We start from the raw sequence: 12,297 nt of genomic DNA, 5'->3' as shown, positions 1-12,297 counted from the left end.
ATTCAAGATAAATATTTATTTAATCGACATCATTTAATTTAGAACCATAATTTAAAATGCAGATAAAAGTGTTCATTTGATATACCAGTCAATTCTGACTGGATAGAATTGAAAAAATCTTTTCAATGGAAAATGTATTCAACTAAAGTATTTTTTGATCAATAAAATAGTAAATATTTGAGCTTTTAAAAATCTATATCTAAATAAATTATCATAGAAAAAATAGTCAACGGAACTCCGAAGTTAAAAGGATATATTTCCTTAACATTTGTGACAATAAATTGAACATCTCTTCGTTTTCGTTCATGTAAAAGAGAAACTGAAAGGAGTTTCGTAAAATACGGAACTCATTCAAAACTTGTTATTCCTAAATACAAAATTTTGTGGAAATAATTGAATTATATTTAAAAGATCTAGAAAATTACCTAAAAACAAAACTGTTAAATCTGCTAAAAAATTGAAGATCTATGCTATTGACTTAGATGAATTCACGAGATTTCCCAACATTACATCAAAGAATAAACAAAGTACATGTATTTACCAACTGGTATTACCCGATTTATTGTTCGAAATACATGTACATGTATATATTTACTGCAAGAAATAAATAAAGGTATAAATTTGTGTTATACTTGATTATAATTTTGAATGTATATAAACAAAGAGAATACAATCATGTAACATTAAGATAAATTCTTACATCTACATGTGTATACTGTTAAACAACTTTGACGAATACGCATGCGAGATATATCCCCGAGATTCGTACGTACCGCAAGCTCGCGGATATTTATATTCACGAACCAGCCAATCGCTAGGCCATATTTTATTTCTGTAAAATAATAAGTGTATGCAGGACAGTGATTCATGGCATGTTGTAAAGTGGGGATAGATAAATGATGTTTCTGTTTTTCTTCTCGAAACTTATCAGTATCTATTTACCTATAAATGTAATAAATTTAGTAAGTTTTATTGATGTATTGCCTAACATTCACTACTTTCAATTTCATTTTCACATTATGATTTTCATGTGAATAAATAGAGCAGTATTGCATATGTAATGCTCTTATACGTCAAGATAGGAAGTGAGATACATAATTATATAAGGCAATAATATTTTGCAAATATTCAGCGTAAGATTGATTTTACACGAACAAGGACTTGCTAATACTAATACATGTAAGGCCTTACGACATATTAAAACTACAGCAAGATTATTCTCCGTAAAAGTGAGCCCCCTCACCCCGCATTATACGGGAACATTTTAAAATCTTTCTCTTCATTGATTTAAATATCTCCATAATAAAAGGAGAGAGATATATTCTCTTACGCACACCCCCTTTCATAACGTTTTATGTATACATGTACTTCTTAAAGTTAGATACTTCAGAAGATAGTACAAAAATTGCATAGCTAGACGTTCGCCGGAATCTTACTGATGATCATCAAAGTGAAACCTTGCATGTTACTTGTGGGTGGTCGGTGCCCGGGATTGTGAAGGTACACAGAAGAAAACAAATAGAAAAATTCTATATAGAGTGCAGAAAGCAGATATTGAACTACTTATTTTATCCAAAAATGTTAGCCGTAAAATATCTATATTACAGAATACCCCCCCCCCCTTCTCTCTGGAAAGATAAAGGGGACTGGTTCCAACCCCCGGATCCCCCTCTAGATCCGCCAATGCACATATACATGTATATTGTGGTTAATTTTTTATCATGTACAATTATTTGTACAAGGGAGGTGCTGGTCAAGAAAACTTGACAAACAATTAAACAAGTAGTTTACATTTACACATTTTACTCGTTATTTACATTAGTGTAGTAACGATTAAATAATTCTGAATTTTTTGAAACATATTTCAGTTCCCTTTTTTTCTTCCTTCTCTCAAATCCATTTTTTTTTTTTTTTTTTTTTTTTGCTTGTCATTTATTTTTAAACTTGACATCCCACTTGCACTTCATCTCACTCCTTATAATAAACAATGTCAAGGGTCATATATGTAAAATATTCATCTTGTTTCTGGAAACATATTTGAAATGTGTTGAAACCAGACAGCATCCTTTCTTAAAAAATGTTACTTTTCACGTTTTTATGCAGGTGCATAAGAATTCACGCGGGCCTTTTTAATGAAATGATCGACGTGAAGTTACAAAAATAAAGATTGATTGCTGCTACATGTAGTTATAAATAATGTATGTACCGACATGGGGATTCATTAAGGCCGGACATGTGCATTTGACGGATCAGCACATGAGTTCTATTTTGGATCCAGTTTACAGAGATATTTCTTAATTATCTCAATGTTGAATTTCTAATGATATCTTTTTTAGATAATTTTCCCGTTTCTAATTAAATGCATTTAACAAAACGACAGAAAATTAGGTCCATAAAAAGCCTTCGATTTTTTATGATAAGCATTTTAACCGCAATATTGATTGCATGTATCTTCTATGACTTCAAATATGACGTATAACGAGTAACGTCATGTACAACATATATGACCATAATATACACCCATTTTTTTTTTCAAATATGATTTCAGAAAATGTAATTTTTAGATTCTTTACCACATTTAGTGTCTTAAAAACGAACAATCGACTGCTTTTCTATCGCCTTGTCTTATCTATGGATCTTTAGTGTAATATGAGCCACCCATTACTGAGCAATAGTCATTGGTTATTGAAATTACCGGATTTTTGAAAGCATCAAAATTAAAAAGTAGTGTCAAATTTCGTATTTGATTTGGTATTTATACATATAGTAAGTATGAAAGTTGTTCTTACCCCTGACCCTATCTAACTTTGGGGAAAAAACCTGTTGATAATCGGCATTTTTAACGCTTTTTAAAACCAGCATACATTCCAATATCGTCTGATATGCCTAATGACGCCTCATTTAACTTTTTTTTTTACATGTGGGATATGAGTGCGTTTCCACTTACATTATCAATATATTTACACCTCATGAATCGATCCTGTAAGTTTGTGTAAAACACGAAGACATAAATGATGGATCGTGGCCATAGCAATTTTCACACGCCCTGAAATTTTATTTTATTTTTTTTTCAACATGAGCACACTCATTACCGCAAAATATTTTCATTGGAAAATGTTTCTCGAATAGTTATTATTCTTTTTCTGTTTTAATATTTTGCGGTAACGAGTGTGCTGTATATGTAAATCACGATTAATTGTGTAAAATTTGGCATTTTCCCGGAAAACCCCGAACCATGGTGTGGTTTAGAATTTAGTTTGACATAACAAATATCCGGTTTTGACGGAAATGTTGTACATGTGAAATGTGTTAATGTTCTAGAGTGAGAATTATCAAAAACATATATTCTAAAGTCCTTTTTAATTTGTTCATATTTACTAGGCCAAATAAGGCATATTGTGGGTCGAGTTCTTTGCTTCTATCAAATGGAAAGAAAAACTGAGTCTTATACAATAAGCCATATGTTATATCAATTCAGCTTTTGATTCAAGTATCAAAGTTTAAAAAAAGCAATAAGACATATTCAGTGTTTTCTAAAATCCTTCATTGAGCATTGATATCACTGACAATCAACTAACATGATATATGTATAATAAAATTCATAATTTTCCAATTTTTTTTTTTAATTTAACAGATGTTGTACATGTTTATAAATACAGTATAATTAATTCCCATCATTTTCTGTTCTTTGAAATTGTTAAATCTTTAGTGGTATATTTTCTAAAAGTTGTTATTTTAAGAAAAAATATACAAGTTATTATCACTGAGTACAATTCCATATACTGTACATATGTCAGAAACAAATGGGGATATTGAATAAGCTTTAATTTGCTATTAATTGTCATCATTTATCTTGTAATTTTTTTATTTGAACATCTTTCATATAATTATTATTGCTTTGTTTGGATGACAATTTAACTTTAAAAAATGCCCATACACATTGATAGTCAAAACAATATGACAATGGTGATGCTTTAGGTTATGTAAAAAACATAAGGTGCTTATTAATACATTGCAAAATATCCCATTTTAAAGTCAAGAGTTGTTTTCCTTTACGCAGTCATGCATAAGCATGCATGTGCTAAAAAAAAAAATTGCACTGAATTTAATTAGAATATTTCTCTTATTGAAATATAAAATAATTAAAGTACATTTAATGCATTTGAAATATAAAATAAAGTACAATGCATTGGTGCATGTTAATTGTAAATTGAACTTCATCATGCATCCATTTAGAAACTGTTTAACTAAATTGTTATAAAATAGACACAACGATGAAGGATAAACTTTACAAACTAATATGCTGCATATACACGAATAATCAAATTGATTTGGGCCAATTTTTTTTTTTTTTTCATAATTCAGTTCAAAATGCAAGATTATTAATTAACTTCATGAAAATCAAATTTTTTTACATTATTAAGTTACACATTTTTCCCTCATGTGTCATTTGTTGGTAGTTGATATTTTACTGCATTGTTAATGTTGAAGGAAAGTTAAGCAATCATATTATTATCATTGCTTTCATTGCAATAAATTTGTTTTATTTTCATTATAAGTATCTTGTGTCTCATAGAATGACTCACAGAGTGTAACAAAAAAAAAAAGAAAAAGAAAAATACTACACTGCAAGACAATCCATATTGACACTTGCTGCTTTCAAGAAATATGAGATGAGATATAGAGAGGGAATAATTTTTATGCCCTATAATAAAATATTTAGGAGTATATAGAATATGTCTGACTGGCTGTGTCGCCAAAAATTTTAACTTCATAACTTATGAATGGAGGTGGTATGGTTTTCATATTTAAGATGAATATTCATTATAACAAGACCTTTCTTTCATGTATGACCTCATGACCTTGACCTTTAAGTGTGACCTATCTTTAATAAAAATAACTTCTGAAGGCTGGTGATAGCTAGCTAGGGCTTTCATGATTCACACATGAATTTTTTTTACAAGACCTTTCTTTGGGTATCAGCACTTTTGAATTCATGACCTTGACCTTTGAGTTTGACTTACTTTAACCTCAGCCTTAAGCTGCTTAAAGGGGGCTCCAGTCTTCATAAATCTTATATAATAGGAACCACAAATAAAGGGAAATTTCCTTATTATAACTACATGTAAATAACGGAATATAATATACTGGTAGAACTATTAAGGTAAATATATTTCATATACTGGTAGTTGTAATAATTGCTAAAACGAACACAGAATATTACTATTAATAATAATGATTTATCACACTGACAGATACATACTGAAATGTAATGGTATGTTTGTAACCTTACAACAATACCAATGATGTACTAGGTACAGAGAGTGATACAACAGTGCACTGTGTGATTTAACTGATATGGGAGAAAACATTAAATAAACTGCAAGCAGTATAAATTTATAAATGACTTCTGCTTTGTGATTATGACTGTATATTATGTAAGAACTGAACAAGTTATAAATTATTATTCTTTCCTAGTTTCTCATGAATTAAGAAGAGAATGGCCTGAGATATTAATTAGTAATCAAAACATTGTCTGGCAATGAGTTCTCTGTATCCAAAACCATTGTTGTTACCGTGATTGATCTCATCCACATCTGGGCCGGCTATGATTAGGTCACGTGGGTCAAGGGACACAATATCTTGCCTCAGGATCCCTATGTTATGCAGGACAACACAGGTTATCACATACTGACAGGCTCTTTCTGGGCTTGTTCTAAGGCCAATGGAAAGGCAAGGGAATCTTCTCTTTAGTATGCCGTATGTCTGCTCGATAAGGACTCGTGTTCTACACAGTGCACTGTTGTATCGCTCTCTGTACCTGATATCATTGGTATTGTTGTAAGGCGTCATTAGATATGTCCGACAAGGGTACCCAGAGTCCCCCAAAAGTATACCATTATGCTGACCTGAAAAATCATGAAATTAATATATTAAAAAAAAATAAATTCAGAATTACTAAAAGGTCTGGAAAGCAAAATGACAAAGATTTCAGTATGATTCAGCAGATGTTGAAAATATTTTAACTACATGTGCATATACTAAAACTCAAATTGCGTTTATTGTCTGGCCTTTATGGGCCATATGACTTTATCATTTGAAAAAAAAATACCTTAAATCTACTTTATGTTAGTACATATAATTACTGATAAACATTACAGTTTTTTTCCTGTTCCTTATTTAGTTTTGTTTCATTTACCATATTTTTCTTATACTTATTACATATATATCTTCAGGGAGGTATAGGAATATCACAGTTAAGTAATAATATTCCATCAAAATTCAGTTAAAATTAACTGCATGTGATATTATTTACCATTCTCGGAAAACCCTTGAATCATGACAAGATCCTGGCCACTTGGCAATTAACACAGTTGGTCACCATAAAATTAGCATCACAGGTCATCTGAAATATGATCAAATTAAACATTAATTTATTGTTTGTAAATTTAATTTTCATAATACATGCATGTTATTTATCTTTAAAGTCAATGATTGTGATGGATTCACATATAAGCGGATTTATTGCCTACTTTATTTCTAAATTTAAATCATTGAAAGCTTATTTAGCTCTTTTAATGTTTTTTTTTTTTTTAATTTAAAATCATTTTGAATCAAAAAACAATTACCATGACATTTAAAGAATGATATCCTTTTCTATTCACATAATCAGGCTCATTTTCAGTAGGAGTTTGGATGCGGATAAAAGTACCATCAACACATCCCAAGACACCAGGGAACCCTACAATAAATAGATTTCATAGATTAATATTTTCATCAGGCCAATAGCAGCAAATATCATAAGTTTTCAATTTGTTTGTGTGAGTAAATATATATACCTTTTGATGATATCTGATGACCCTTTTTATTTTTAAAATCATACAGAAGTTATAGTTATGAACATATCAAAATAGGATTAATTATTTACTGAACATGATAATAAAGTTATGAAGAGTAGAATAGTAAAGATTTCAATGTACAATATGACTGATTTTGGAGTTACCCCCCACCCACCCCCCTTTTCTGTCACATATTGTATATATACATGTAATTTAGTAACACTACACACTCACTAAAACACACATATATATAATGATTACAATTGATAATGTTCGAGGGATCCTTATTTTTTTCTTAGATGTAAGAAATACATAAATGCATTTAAAACAGTGACTTGAGATATGGGTCGAAAAGGTAGAACCGAAATGCTTATAGAACGAAACGTGTTTACTGATTCAAGGGGGCGCTGTTGTTTGTTTTCAATGCGAAGGTCTCGAAACAGGGAATACCTAAGGTTGCACAACAGTGTTAAATTTTGCTATATATTCTTACCAAAAATGCGCAACTTTGAGTAGATGGTATTAATTGAAAACAAACTTTTGAGAAGTTTCCTTTTCAGATCTTGTAAAACAATTCTTTATAAAGATTTTAGTACCAAAAAATACATAGCCATCCAGCAAGGCACGCAAGTTTGTCTCGCTCGAAGTCGAGCAGGTGCTTGAAAATCAAGTCCAGGACCTAATCACTCCCCACTCAAATACAGTATATAGAAAATTCAGCACGCCCTAAATTTTAATGAATCTAGTCAATATAGGAAGTTTACATATTGTTTTTCATCTCATAAAAAAATTCAGCTCCAGTCTCGTGTTAAAATGCCCGAATCGGAAGGGAAGATTCAGGAATTATTTTGCGTCAGCCATGATTTGACGTGAACCTCAAGTGAAATACTGTTACGACACCTGCAATAAGAGTGAAAAATTTTGCTTGCCAGTATAATGCTATTTTCCCGATCTGTAATGAATATTCAATGTAATAAAGCAAGTTTCATAAAAATCTGTCTCAAGGTAGGAAAAATATTGGCGACACTCGGTGACAGGGGTGTTCGCGGTGAACAGGGATTTCTAAAAATATGGCAAAAGTTGAACTGTATGTAATGATCTTGCGCGTTGAACTTTTGTTGTTTTTTCGTCTCAGATTTTTAATTAATGCATACTGATTCACATAAGGATTAAAAATTATTTAAAATATGTTTGCTTTTTATAACAGGGCGAAAGAAGTAGTCTTTGTCATAAGGAAGGGGGGTGGGGTTAAAAAGAGCATTGAAATAATACATAATATTGAAATATCATGGCGTTTTCTGCTTAATTACGATTGTTTTGCCTAAATAATTCTTTTTACGGACTAGATTTCTTTATCTGTTACCACTGTGTTCCAAATTAACGGATATTTACACATATTCAGAATTTTTATTTTGCTCCGGGTTTAGTCTAAATTCTTTAAATTGATAGATTTTGAAATTGTTCATGAGTAAATAATGTTAACGAGTGTGATGGCAAGGTATTTGTTAAAGTGTCCTCTAATTTTCATGCATTTCTCTCAACCCGATACATCGAAATCAGGCCCTTGTGTGGTCAAGATAAATTATTTTAGAGGAAATCTGGACTAATTTTCTATGCTCCATTAAACGCGAACAAACAGCAATGACGGTCAAAAAATGCCATTATTTCTCATTTTCCGTCTAAACTCACGAAATTAAACCTTAAATTATAGACTACAATATTTCGAAGTATAAAATCTGCTTTTACTGCAGGTTGCACAACAGTATTAAATTTTGCTATATATTCTTACCAAAAATGCGCAACTTTGAGTAGATGGTATTAATTGAAAACAAACTTTTGAGAAGTTTCCTTTTCAGATCTTGTAAAACAATTCTTTATAAAGATTTTAGTACCAAAAAATACATAGCCATCCAGCAAGGCACGCAGGTTTGTCTCGCTCGAAGTCGAGCAGGTGCTTGAAAATCAAGTCCAGGACCTAATCACTCCCCACTCAAATACAGTATATAGAAAATTCAGCACGCCCTAAATTTTAATGAATCTAGTCAATATAGGAAGTTTACATATTGTTTTTCATCTCATAAAAAAATTCAGCTCCAGTCTCGTGTTAAAATGCCCGAATCGGAAGGGAAGATTCAGGAATTATTTTGCGTCAGCCATGATTTGACGTGAACCTCAAGTGAAATACTGTTACGACACCTGCAATTGAAGACCTACAGGTAATTGAAGACCTACGGAAGACCTAGGGAAGACCTACAAATATATGGGCTATATACAGCAAAACTGATGTGATATTCTGATTTATCATGTCTTAAATATATTAAATACACAAAAAAGTTTTATAAAAAGAAGTTTTAAAGTGTATTTTTCAAGCTCGATATGGGGAACTATTTCTTCTCTCAGACGACCTACACAAGAACGATAACTCGCGTAAATAACAAATCAGCTGTTCACCAAAGCATATCAGAAAAATGTAAATAAATCAATAGTTAAATGAAGAAAAATAGAATCATTGAAGATATTTAAAAATAAATACATCAAAGATGAAATAATGAAAAGGAATATTCAATTAGATATTATTTAATTTTGTAAAAAATATAAATAAATAAAATAAAATCAAAACAAAAAACTTAACCAAAGCAGAGACATAATTATACATATTATACAATACCATAATCTGATCAATCATAAACTATATGTATATTTTTAAATGAATTATTAAATTGTTATAACAAGTTTCCAGATCCTATGAGTGGACTTTTTTTTTTTACTGAATTCCTTTATTTCTTTTTTTAAATTTATTTTCAAAATTATTTTGGTATATCAATGTACAAATTAAATATTATAATTGAAATAAATATGTTTATGCTTTTGACAGAGTGTTAAAACTTATTAAATATAAGTTAACTAAAAAAATCTTAAGTAATTTTTCTTAAAGATCAGAACCACAATCACTTACAAAATCTTCTTGTATTTCACTGAGCCTGAACAGCAAAAAATAATAATTTATTCAAAATATGCGTACATTTCATTAAAATGATTACATGCATGTTACTTGTTTAATTATAAAAAGAATTTGTATACTTTGTATGTAATTAACAAACAGAATAATTTCTTGCTGCTATCCATAAATTCATTGATTAATTCTGTATATTTTAAACTGTCGTGTTAATTAATATTTCATAGAATTCCACTTGAAAGTCTTATTATATTCATATTTCAACTAATATTTATTTTTCATGACATATATTGTTCTTATTTAAAGGAGATGTCAACCAGTGTAAGTTTCAAAACTTCTGTTTCCATTTCCTTTCAATTTTTTAAATAAAAATATGTTCAAGATCTATTATGTTCTTGCCACTGTAAGTTAAATATGCTTTTGATTAAGGGAAAAAAGTGTCCATTTTGGATTTTTTTTTAAAAATGTTATCAAGCCACATGTAAAACTCATTGATTTTTTATTTCTTCACGTAATAGCTTTAAAAAGTTATTTTATATTAAGAAATCTAATTCTTTCATGTAGCAGAGACAATGAGTATCTCTGCAAGAAGAGAATATAATTCAAAGCTTTTTTTAAAATATATCTTTGCTATGTTGACTGTAAATTAACTTCATCAGAGCAAGTAGGGTATGTTGATAATTGCAATCAAAACACGGATATATCCTCCGGGTGTGTATATAACACATTAGTGTTGAAGCCTTTAGTTCAGATCGAGTGATATCTTACTTTACACATGTTACATGATTTATGACAAATCCACAGTATACATATCAATATTTCAGATTAGAATATTTAATATTTATATAATATTTATCCCATAAAACATATTACATGTTTGAAGAATTGCAATATTAATTAAATATTGACTATAATAGATATAATATGACAGTATACATCTGATGTGAAATAATTATTTTTATATATAAATCTCATCAAAATTCATATTCCAGCTTATATCTTTATTATAAGCACGATTGAAAAACCCAACAAATATCATTTGGATTTTTTTATTTGTATATTCCCCTTTACCGATAATATAAACATGTGTTGTTGTTTACAAGTCATCCAGAGTTACCGTTCTTGCGATAGGTCGTCTGTGTGAAGAAATAGTTCCCCATATCGAGCTTGAAAAGTACACTTTAAAACTTCTTTTTATAAAACTTTTTTGTGTATTTAATATATTTAAGACATGATAAATCAGAATATCACATCAGTTTTGCTGTATATAGCCCATATATTTGTAGGTCTTCCCTAGGTCTTCCGTAGGTCTTCAATTACCTGTAGGTCTTCAATTAGGTAGGCCGCTCGAAAACATGTGTAAGTGAAAAGCCATGGATTCTTACCTGCGATAGCATGAAACATTCTCTTTACGTTGGTGGCATCCTGTCCAGAAGGAAAGCGAATAAAACGGCCAGCAACATTCGCTATTGCAGATGCCACCCTGCGGATGCATCGACCTGCCGTGGCTTTGGAGATGTGGATGGGATCCCCCACAAGTTGATGGAAGACCCCGTAGCCACAAACCGGAGGAAAACCAGCAGCTGAATCATTGCTGGAAGGGCCAACGATCTCTTGGTAGGATGGGTTATTCTGTCCTGAATGGTGTCGTAAATAAACATTATCGTAGGGCGGCGAAAACGATATCTCTCGAACAACTCGTCATCTGTTCGGAGGTCCAGTGGATTCAACCGATCCCTGAAAAGCCTGGGGCGAGGGAGACGCCGTCTTCGCCGGACAGTATCAACATTTCCCCCTTGAAACGTCTCAAGAAACCAACAACAGCGGCCATTTTGAAAGAACTTAAGATCAATCTTAAAACTTAAGACTGTCCATGAGCAGTCTTAAAATTTAAGACAAAATTCCAGTCTTAACTCTAAGTCATTTTTTTGTGATCCACTTTAACATCAGTTCTCTGTAAGGACCAAAAATGCTTGGCCACGCACTATCATGGAATTTTATTTTATCACTATAATATTAGAGAGTGCCCTATATAAAGACTATTGGTGGGTAAATTTTGGAGAGTACCTCCTTGGTTTCCATAGCAACGACTTTGAAATATTTTGTTATGGCAAAACTGACCTGATTGTCATCACCATGTAAAATAATTCCGTGCTTCCTTAATGTAGGAAAGTTATCAACATAACATGGGTTTCATTTTATAGCTAAGTAATTAAAGTTTCTGTGCATCTAAATTTTATTCAATTTAACCCAAGGTTTTTAATATGATACAGATCAATTTACATGAATTTGTCATAAAAATGAAAACAAAGGTGCCTATTTCTTGATATGCATATTAATTTTTGCAGGCAATTGAAACTTAGAAAAAAGATATTTTTAGTAAGATCGAGCTTAGATCTAAAAGATGCAAAAAGATTTGAGGTGGGGAAATCAGTTAAAAGTCATATTCCAATCCCCTCAAATTATAATTTTTCCTAAAAATTAACCTAGAGTTATTTCCCT

General features: G+C 30.7%; 1 pseudogene; it reads right to left on the bottom strand.

The window, feature by feature from the left end:
* Positions 1-11,088: 11,088 nt before the first annotated feature.
* On the bottom strand, positions 11,089-11,626 carry LOC133176251 (uncharacterized; annotated as a pseudogene).
* Between the last annotated feature and the right edge of the window lie 671 nt (positions 11,627-12,297).

This window comes from Saccostrea echinata, unplaced genomic scaffold, assembly GCF_033153115.1.
Source record: "Saccostrea echinata isolate AGI-Se365-2 ecotype Australia unplaced genomic scaffold, CSIRO_AGI_Sech_v1 ptg000072l, whole genome shotgun sequence".
Lineage (NCBI taxonomy): Eukaryota > Metazoa > Mollusca > Bivalvia > Ostreida > Ostreidae > Saccostrea > Saccostrea echinata.
Note: the sequence above shows the minus strand (reverse complement) of the source record. Positions and strands in the feature narration are given on the sequence as shown.